Source organism: Rattus rattus, chromosome 3 (assembly GCF_011064425.1).
Source record: "Rattus rattus isolate New Zealand chromosome 3, Rrattus_CSIRO_v1, whole genome shotgun sequence".
NCBI classification, from domain to species: Eukaryota; Metazoa; Chordata; class Mammalia; order Rodentia; family Muridae; genus Rattus; species Rattus rattus.
Genome location: NC_046156.1, coordinates 3,736,739 through 3,745,417, shown reverse-complemented (window position 1 = coordinate 3,745,417; position 8,679 = coordinate 3,736,739).

The following is an 8,679-nucleotide window of genomic DNA, read 5'->3' as shown; positions in this document are numbered from 1 at the left end:
TTCTGAATCCATCCTGAACATAAATGTCTTGAATTTAGCTTTTTATAAAAGTCCTAAGATCCCAAGATACATGAGCAAAGATGTTCAGTATTTCCTTCCAATAGTCACAACATGAGAAAAGACCACTGCGGGGCCTATGACATGTTCTGACATTAATTAGCTGATCTTAGGGGAAGTCACAGAAGCTCTCTCTGATTCAGAATGTTTGGTTGCAAAATTAGTAGACTGTACATCTATATTTCCTCACTATAAGACTTCGTATTTGTCGATTAACTCTAGAAACATACAATGTTGAAATTTGGTTTTATTTGCCACTCAGTGTCAGCACATGAAATCATCACCCTGCACACTAATACTAAATTTTTTTAAACTTTCTCCTGTCTCTGTCTGTGTGTCTGTGTGTCTGTGTGTCTGTGTGTCTGTGTGTCTGTGTGTCTGTGTGTCTGTCTCTCTCTCTCTCTCTCTCTCTCTCTCTCTCTCTCTCTCTCTCTCTCTCTCTCCGTCTCTGTCTCTTTCTCTAACACATATGAGAATCACCTGTGTGGCTCAATGAAGCCTCCTCACTCCATGCAATGACTTACATAGTCTTCACAATAATCATTAAACATAGATACTATCATCATCTTATTGATGCAAAAGTTGAGACTCAGAGTGCTTTGTCTAAGGGTATTCAAAGTCAATACTGGGACTTAAAACTATCCATATCCTAATGACTATATCAAACTCAGAAGGGAAGTTGCAAATGTGAGCACTAGATTCACAAGCCTTTATTCTCTGTAGATTTGATTTGATTTACATCTTTTGTTGTCATTATATGTGTATTTTGTTGCCATATATGTAGTATATATGATCAATTGGCCAATATATATGTGGGTACCTGTATATGTGTCTGTGTGGTCTGTGTGTGTGTATATATATATATGTCATCATATATTTTCATATACACATACATATATATGTGTATATATACATATGTATTCTACTTTCTCAAGATAAGTTGAAAATATGCCAGTCACTTCATTTTTTGCCTTTTATGAATGCTTCATTAAAAATATTTATTTTCTATTAGGTAATTTTTTGAGAAAGGATCTTACTGTTTATCCTTGAAACACACTACATAGATTTGACTGGCCTCAAGCTCACAGAGATCCTCCTGCCTCTACCTCCTGAGTAGGGAGATTCAAGGTATGTGCCTTCATGTCTGGAGATAATTTAATTCTTATTTTGTTTATTGTTTATCATCTCAATAAAAATAAACACTGCAGAACAGCAAAGAATTTTGTGTTACTGACATAATCTGAAACAGTATCTATTAGTTTCTCAATTAATACTAGCAATTCATGAAGTATATTTTAGAGAATTTTTTCTATAACAACCATTTTTGTTTATTTTTTAATTCTGAGTATAGTTTTATTAAAATTTTCTTTTTATATATTTTTTATTTTTAACATTTATTTATTTATTTATTTTCCCTTTTTTTAAATTGGGTATTTCTTATTTGCATTTCAAATGTTAGTCCCTGTCGATAAGCCCCCTAACCCCTTCCGCTCCCTTTCTATAGGGGTGTTCCCCTCCCCATCCATCCCCCCCCACTTACTGCCCCCCAACCCCAACAATCCCCTACTCTGGGGGTCCAACCTTGGCAGGACCAAGGGCTTCTCCATCAATTGGTGCTCAGCAAGACCATCCTTTGCTACATATGCAGTTGGAGTCATGGGTCAGTCCATGTATGTCTTTCGGTAGTGGCTTACTCCCTGGAAGCTCTGGTTGGCGGCATTCTTTTTATGGGGTTGCAAGCTCCTTCAACTCTTTCAATCCTTCCTCTAATTTCCCCCCCAAAGGGGGTCCTGTTCTCAGTTCAGTGGTTTGCTGCTAGCATTGACCTCTGTATTGGACATGCTCTAGATATGTCTCTCAGTAGAGATCTAAATCCAGTCCCTTTCAGCATACATTTTTTATCTTCATCAATCTTATCTAGTTTTGGTGGCTGTATATATATATGTATATATATATATATATATATATATATGGGCCACATGTGGGTCAGGCTCTGAATGACCATTCCTTCAGTCTCTGCTCCAAACTTTGCCTCCATATCCCCTCCTATGGATATTTTTGATCCCCTTTTTAAGAAGGAGTGAAGCATTTGCATTTTGGTCATCCTTGAGTTTCATGTGATCTGTGCATTGCATCATGGGTAATTTGAGCTTTTGGGCTAATATCCACTTATCAGTGAGTGCATACCATGTGTGTTTTTCTATGATTGAGTTACCTCACTCAGGATGATATTTTCTAGTTCATTCCATTTACCTATGAATTACATGAAGTCATTGTTATTGATAGCTGAGTAGTACTCCTTTGTGTAGATGTACCACATTTTTTTTAATCCATTCTTCTGTTGAAGGGCATCTGGGTTTTTTCCAGCTTCTGGCTATTATAAATAAGGCTGCTATGAACATAGTGGAACATGTGCCTTTGTTATAAGTTGCAGCATCTTTTGAGTATAAGCCCAGGAGAGGGATAGCTGGGTCCTCAGGTAGTACCATGTCCAATTTTCTGAGGAACCTCCAGACTGGTTTCCACAGATGTTGTACCAGTTTGCAAGCATACCAAAAATGGACACATGTTCCTCTTTCTCCACATCCTTGCCAGCATCTGCTGTCACCTGAGTTTTTGATCTTAGCCATTCTGACTAGTGTGAGTTGGAATCTTAGGGTTGTTTTGATTTGCATTTCCCTGGTGAATAAGGATGTTGAACATTTCTGTAGGTGCTTCTCAGCCACTAGATACTCCTCAGCTAAGAATTCTTTGTTTAGCTCTGTACTCCATTTTTTAATAGGTATATTTGACTCTCTGGAGTTTAACATCTTGAGTTCTTTGTATATTTTAGAAAATAACCTTCTATTGGATGTAGGACTGGTAAAGATCTTTTCCCAATCTGTTGGTTGCTGTTTTGTCCTAATGACAGTGTCCTTTGCCTTACAGAAGCTTTGCAGTTTTATTAGGTTCCATTTGTCAATTCTTGATCTTAGAGTATAAGCCATTGGTGTTTTGTTCAGGAAATTTTCCCCAGTGCCCATGTGTTTGAGACTCTTCCCCACTTTTTCCTCTACTAGTTTGAGTGTATCTGGCTTGATGTGGAGGTCCTTGATCCACTTGGACTTAAGCTTTGTACAGAGTGATAAGAATGGATCGATTTGCATTCTTCTACATGCTGACCTCCAGTTGAACCAGCACCATTTGCTGAAAATGCTATCTTTTTTCCATTGGATGGTTTTGGCTCCTTTGTCAAAGCTCAAGTGACCATAGTTGTGTGGGTTCATTTCTGAATCTTCAATTCTATTCCACTAATCTACTTGCCTGTCTCTGTACCAATACCATACAGTTTTTAATGACTATTGCTCTGTAATACAGCTTGAGGTCAGGGATAGTGAATTCTCCCAGAAGTTCTTTCATTGTCCAGAATAGTTTTCTCTGTCCTGGGTTTTTTATTATTCCAAATGAATTTGCAAATTGTTCATTCTAACTCTATGAAGAATTGAGATGTAAGTTTGATGGGGATTGCATTGAATCTGTAGATTGCTTTTGGCAAAATGGCCATTTTTACTATATTAATCCTGCCAATCCATGAACATGGGAGATCTTTCCACCTTCTGAGATCTTCTTCAATGTCTTTCTTCAGAGACTTGAAGTTCTTGTCATACAGATATTTCACTTGCTTTGTTAAAGTCACACCGAGGTATTTTATATTATTTGGGACTATTGTGAAGGGTGTCATTTCCCTAATTTCTTTCACAGCCTGTTTATCCTTTGAGTAGAGGAAGGCTGCTGATTTGTTTGAGTTAATTTTATACCCAGCCACTTTGCTGAAGTTGTTTATCAGGCTTAGTAGTTTTCTGGTGGACCTTTTGGGGTCACTTAAATATACTATCATGTCATCTGTAAATAGTGATATTTTGGCTTCTTCTTTTCCAATTTGTATCCCTTTGACCTCCTTTTGTTGTCTGATTGCTCTGGCTAGAACTTCAAGAACTATATTGAATAAGTAGGGAGAGAGTGAGCAGCATTGTCTAGTCCCTGGTTTTAGTGGGATTGATTCAAGTTTCTCTCCATTCAGTTTGATGTTAGCTACTGGTTTGCTGTATATGGCTTTTACTATGTTTAGGTGTGGTCCTTTAATTCCTGTTCTTTCCAGGACTTTTATCATGAAGGGGTGTTGAATTTTGTCAAATGCTTTCTCAGCATCTAATGAAATGATCTTGTAGTTTTTATATTTCAGTTTATTTATATAGTGAATTACATTGATGGATTTCCATATATTGAACCATGCCTGTATCCCTGGGATGAAGCCTACTTTGTCATGATGGATGATCATTTTGATGTGTTCTTGGATTCAGTTTGCAAGAATTTTGTTGAGTACTTTTACGTTGATACTCATAAGGGAAATTGGTCTGAAGTTCTCTTTCTTTGTTGAGTCTTTGTGTGGTTTAGGTATAAGAGTAATTGTGGTTTCATAGAAGGAATTTTGTAGTGCTCCATCTGTTTCTATTTTGTGGAATGTTGGATAGTATTGGTATGAGGTCTTCTATGAAGGCCTGATAGAATTCTGTACTAAACCCACCTGGTCCTGGACTATTTTTGGTGGGAGACTTTTAATGACTGCTTCTATTTCTTTAGGAATTATGGGGTTGTTTAGATGGTTTATCTGTTCCTGATTTAACTTTGGTACCTGGTATTTGTCTAGAAAATTGTCCATTTCAAGTTTTGTTGAATATAGGCTTTTGTAGTAGGATCTGATGATTTTTTAACTTCCTCAGATTCTGTTGTTATGTCTCCCTTTTCATTTCTGATTTTGTTAATTTGGATATACTCTCTGTGCCCCCGGATAGTCTGGTTAAGGGTTTATCTATCTTGTTGATTTTCTCAAAGAACCAGGATTTGTTGATTCTTTGTATAGTCCTTTTTGTTTCTACTTGGTTGATTTCAGCCCTGAGTTTGATTATTTCCTGCCTTCTACTCCTCTTGGGTGTATTCATTTTTGTTTATTATATGCAGGTGGTATGATTTACTTTATATATTCAATTTGAAGGAAAAGATGTAATTCAATAGAGGGAGTCCATAAGGGTACAGTTTGATCCCACGACCTGGGAGGCAGGGTGTCTTTATTAAGTAGCACAGATTCGCAATCCTCCTGCATCAGCCTCCATGGTGCTGGAGTTCTAAGCATGGGCCCCCAAGCATGGCCGGTTTGAATTTTGTTTTGTATAAGGACTCATGGAATATCAGTCTACCAAGGTTCCAGATATTTCCATTACATCAGAGTGTTCTGTGCTCTCTGTCAGTCATTTTCTTTGTTTTCTTTTTTTTATTGGATATTTTTAATTTACATTTCAAATGTTATTCCCTTTCCTGGTTTCCCATCTATAGGCCCCCTATCCCATCCCCTTCCCCTTCTTCTATAAGGGTGTTCCCCCTCCCGAACCACCATCCCTTCCCATCTCCCTGCCCTGACATTCCTCCATTCCTCTACACTGGAGGGTCTATCCTTGGCAGGACCAAGGGCTTCCCCTCCTATCAGTGCCCAACAAGGCCATCCTCTGCTACATAAGCAGCTGAAACCATGGGTCTGTCCATGTGTCCTCTTTGGATGGTGGTTTAGTCCCTGGGAGCTGGTTGGTTGGTATTGTTGTTCCTATGTGGCTGCAAGCCCCTTCAGCTCCTTCAATCCTTTCTCTGACTCCTCCAAATGGGGACTCTGTTCTTAGTTCAGTGATTTGCTGCTAGCATTTGCCTCTGTCATGCTCTAGCTGAGCCTCTCAGGAGACAGCTATACCAGGCTCCTGTCAGCATGCACTTCTTGGCTTCATCCGTATTGTCTAGGTTTGGTGGCAGTATATATATGGACTGGATCTCCAGGTGGGGCAGTCTCTGGATGGCCTTTCCTTCAGTCTCTGCTCCAAACTTTGTCTCCATATCTCCTATGAATATCTTTTTTCCCCTTTTAAGAAGGACTGAAGCATCCACACTTTGGTTGTCCTTCTTGAGTTTCATGTGGTCTGTGGATTGTATCTTGGGTAATTCGAGCTTTTGGCTAATATCCACTTATCAGTGTGTGCGAGAAATCTTAAAACCTAATAATTGTTGCTGAATTGACAAATTTATACCATAAGATTTGCCTAAACTAACAAAAAAATTGGTCTTAAATAGACATGATAAAGTCCCTGCAGGCTTCCCGCAAAACTCTATTCTCAATAGTCACTCCTCCTACAGCCACCTACCACATATATGCCCGTATTCATAAAAGTGCATGCACAGTAGAGCTGGAGAGATGGCTCAATGGCTAAGAGATCTTGCTACTCTTCTAGAGATCACAAGTTCAGTTCCCAGAACCCACATCAGATACTAACATCAGCGTGGAACTACAGTTCTGGAGGATCCAATGCACTCTTCTAGACTTTGCATGCATTTGCTCTCATGTGTACAAATAGTGACCCAAACATACACATAATTAGAAGTAAATAAAACCATTTTAAAAATATATAGGCAGTGGTAGGAGTGGAGATGAATACTGACAACATGCTTTAATTCAATTCTCTCTGTAAAATAGATAAATTGGTTCAATATAAACAATGTTGCAAAATAGACAGCAATTGGTTCAGTATGAACAATGTCATACATCTCTTCCAGACAATATTGTGAAAAGAATTGTTTGTGTGTGTGTGTGTGCATGTGTGTGTTTGTGTTTGTGCATGTGTGTGATTGTGAGTGTGTTTGTGTGTTTGTGTGTGCATGTGTGTGTGCATGTGTGTGTGTGTGCATGTGTGTGTGCATGTGTGTGCTTGTCAGTGTGTTTGTTTGTGTGTGCATGTGTGTTTGTGTGTGTGTACATATGTGTGTGCATGTGTGGATGTTTGTGTGTGTGCATATGTGTGTTTGTGACTGTGTTTGTGTGTGTTTGTGTGTGTTTGTGTGTGTGATAAAGTCCCTGCAAACTTCCTGCAAAACTCTATTCTCATTAGTCACTCCTCCTACAGTTCACAGTGTGTGAACATATATGTGTATGTGGAGGTGAAAAGCTAAAGAACAACCTGAGGTGTCATGCCACAGGAGCCACTGATCTGTTTTCTGTGACAGGGTCTCACAATGACCTGGGGTTCACTTATTCAGCTAGACTGGCTGGCCACTGAACCCCTGCCTCTGCCTTCCCAGGAATGGGATTTCAAATGCACACCACCACACCCAGGTATTTTATGAAAAGTATGAGAACTTAACTCAGATCTTCATGTTTCACAGCAAGCACTTTGCTGACCGATCCATCTCCCGTCCTAGATGTCAACTTTAGAATGTATAAGTGTTTTTATTCCTTCTAAGTTAAATAATTGGGGCTATTTGGCAGTTTGAGTAAAAAAGTTAAAATTAAAATAATTCATAATGGATTCTTGTTATCTGTTGGAGCATCTTTTGGGTATATGCCTAGAAGTGGTATAGCTGGGTCCTCAGGTAGTACTATGTCCAATTTTCTGAGGAACTACCAGACTGATTTCCAGAGTGGTTGTACCAGCTTGCAATCCTGCCAACAATAGAGGAGTGTTCCTCTTGCTCCACATCCTCGACAACATCTGTTATCACCTGTGTTTTTTATCTTAGCCATTCTTATTGGCATGAGGTGGAATCTTGAGGTCATTTTGATTTGGATTTCCCTAATGACTAAGGATGTTGAACATTTCTTTAGGGGCTTCTCAGCCATTTGGTATTCCTCAGTTGAGAATTCTGTGTTTAGCTCTGTGTCCCTTTTTAATAGGGCTATTTGGTTCTCTGGAGCCTAACTTCTTGAGTTCTTTGTATATTTTGAATATTGGCCCTCTATCAGATGTAGGATTGGTAAAGATCTTTTCCCAATCTGTGGGTTGCCATTTTGCCCTAATGACAGTGTCCTTTGCTTACAGAAGCTTTGTGGTTTTATGATGTCCCATTTGTCAACTGTTCATCTTAGATCATGAGCCATTGGTGTTCTGTTCAGGAAATTCTCCCCTGTGCCAATGTGCTCAAGGCTCTTCCCATTTTCTCTTTGTTTAGATTCAGCGTATCTGATTTTATGTGGAGGTCCTTGATCCATCCCTTCTTCAGACACCAAACCCAGACACTATTGCTGAAGCCAAAAAGCACTTTCTGACAGGAGCCTGGTATAGCTGTCCTCTGAGAAGCTCTGCCAAGGCCTGACCAATACAGATGTGTATGCTTGCAGCCAACCATTGAACTGAGCAGGAGACCCCAATGGAGGAGTCTGAATAGGGAAGGACTGAAGGAGCTGAAGGGGATTGCAACCCCATAGGGAGAACAACAGTATCAACTAACTGGACCCCTCAGAGAGATCCCAGGGTCTAAACCACCAACCAAAGAGTACACACGGAGGGACCCATGGCTCCAGCTGCATATGTAACAGAGGATTGCCTTATCTGACATCAATGAGGGGAGACCCTGTGTAGGAGAATACTAGGGTGGTGAGGTGAGAGTGGGTGGATGGGTGGGAGAGTACTCTCATAGAGGCAGGGGAGGAAGTGGATGTGATAGGGGGTTTATGGAGGGGAAACCAGGAAAGGGGACATTTGAAACGTAAATAAATAAAATAACCAAAAAAATTTAAACTCATAAAATAATGGACCTTGAAACCAGTAATTT